The sequence below is a fragment of the Echinops telfairi genome, unplaced genomic scaffold, assembly GCF_000313985.2.
Source record: "Echinops telfairi isolate 266 unplaced genomic scaffold, ASM31398v2 ScPeMD7_7468;HRSCAF=8506_0, whole genome shotgun sequence".
Lineage (NCBI taxonomy): Eukaryota > Metazoa > Chordata > Mammalia > Afrosoricida > Tenrecidae > Echinops > Echinops telfairi.
The window spans coordinates 12,727,171-12,729,698 of NW_022111369.1; positions in this window are offsets into that span (position 1 = coordinate 12,727,171).

A 2,528-nucleotide genomic window follows, 5' to 3' on the forward strand; every position below is an offset into this window, starting at 1 on the left:
CTTCTTCGCTGTCTGTCCCCCAGGGAGGAGGTTATATGTAGATCCTTGTAATCTGTTCCTCCTTTCTCCCTCACCTACCCTATGCCCTCTCAGTATTGCCACTCTCACCACTGGTCCTGAGGAGTTCATCCATCCTGGATTCTCTGTTTCCAATTCCTATCTGTACACCTGTACATCCTCTGGTCTAGCCAGATTTGTAAGGTAGAATGGGGATCATGATAGTGGTCTTGGGGTGGCGGGGAGAGGGAGCATTCAAGAACTACAGGAAAACTGTATATTTCATCATTGCTACACTGCATCTTGAATGGCTCATCTCCTCCTGCAGCCCTTCTGCAAGGGGATGTCCAATTTCCCACAGATGGGCCCTCGGTCCCCACTCCACACTCCCCCTCATTCACAATGCTATGATTTATTTTTTTTTGTCTTTGATGCTTGATACCTGATTCCTTCGAAGCCTGTGATCTCACAGGCTGGTGTGCTTCTTCCATGTGTGCTTTGTTGTTTCTCAGTTAGATGGTCCCTTGTTTATCTTCCAGCCTACAGGACCCCAGATTCTATATCTTTTGACAGCTAGGCACCATCAGCTTTCTTCATCACATTTGCTTATGCACACGCTTTGTCTTCAGAGATCGTGTCGGGGTAGGCTGTTGTGCTTTCTAACGCACATGGAGTCACAGGCTTGGAAACCGACAAGGACAGTTCTACTCTCAGCATCAACTCTATGGCAATGAGTTTTGAGGTTTGAGGAGAGTGACTGACTCAATACCACTGGAAAAATTCTGTGAGCCAGAGTAAACCACAAAGGCAAGGAAGAAGTCCATGCCTCAAAATATCTTTTTTGGGGGGCTTCTCTTCATACTTTCTTCACATATATTCAGATGACTCTATCCTGCTCTTTGCTTTGACTGCTTACACGGACTGTGTTTTGTAAACTTTATCTATCAATATTCTAATTTTCTTTGCAATGCCTACTTAACTTTCTAATTATTTAGAAATAGCAGTGCTTTTCATTTTCAAAGGGACTCATAAATAAGCAATAAAAACAATTCAAAAGTTTTTTTTTCTATTTTCTTTTAAAGGTACCATATTTTCATTATTTTCACCTCTGTTATGTTCATGTGTGAGTCAAAATGGAGGGGAGGCTTTTGTTTTGTTTTTTAACTTTTATCCACTATTAAATCCATCACCATGTGGATTTAGCTTTCATTGATCTTATTTGATTTCATGACTTTGCAATGTTTCAGGGATTAATTTAATTGAATATCTTGGTGACATTTTGGTGCTTGAAACTATTCCTTAATTTTTTTTTCTTTAAACATTTTTACTATGGACTCCTACTAAAGTATCATTAAAGCTCTTCCTTCCTTCCTGCTGTGTGAGACTGGGTTGCTAGAGAAACAAATCCAGGGATATTCATATAGGTATGATAAAGAGCTTTATATGAAAGAGCAATTGTATATTGAAAAAACATCTGAGATAGTTTAGGTTTATTGTGTCAATATGGCCTATAAACACATGTGAGATTATTGAAGGGCAGAGAGATAAATGGCTCACTGTGCCTCATCTTTCTGATTTTCAGGCCTCTTACTCTCTGATGGTCTGACCAGGGTACAGCTGCCTTAGCCAGTTCCCTGCTTCAGCCGGCAAGGCTCACTTCCTATGAGACATCCCTGAGGAGAAGCCACATGGACTTACCCTAAGGCAGCCCTGGGTGCTGGAGCAGCCACATGGAGACCCCTGCCAGTGCTGAGATGCTTACATGCTCACTTATTCGGCTTTCGGCGTCATTGCATGTGAGATTGAGAGGGACTTTGCAGATTGGTGTTGGACTTATGGTCTTTGACAGCACTGGGTTGAGATGCTTTCTTAATGTACACTTACCCTATATATAAAACTCTGTCTTATACATATATGATTTTCTGTGGATTTGTTTCCCTAGTCTACCCAGACTAACTCAACATCCCAGCCCAGTCCAGATCAAGTCCTTAAGTCCAATATTAGCCCATATGTCCAATACTAGTCCATAAATTCCTCTTTAGACTCATGTAATACATGCAATAATGCTGAATGTAGGAAGATCACAGGCCAGTGGTGGATCCAGTGGCAGTGGAAGCATCTTAGCCATGATGCCAGTCTCCAAGTGGCTTCTCCAGCTCTAGGGCTCTGGCTGTCCTCAGCGTGACTCCAAGTGTCTTATCAACAGGAATGTGAAGCAGAGAGAGAGTATGTCCTACCTCCAGGAAGGAAGACAGAAGAAGTCTTAGAATCCTCATGAGAAGGCCACACACACAAGGAGGCATCAATCAAGTTGTGACCTGATTGACAGGCTAGACTCCACCCCTACAACCTACTTAACACATTGACATGAAGTTATGTGACTACCACACTGCTTTTCTTCCTTCTTCCCTTCTTCCCTCCCCCATTTCCTTTTTCCATCCTTCCTTCTATCCCAGCGGTTTTCAACCTGTGGCTTGCAACCCCTTTGGGTGTCTAACAATTCTTTCACAGGGGTCACCTAAGACCATCAG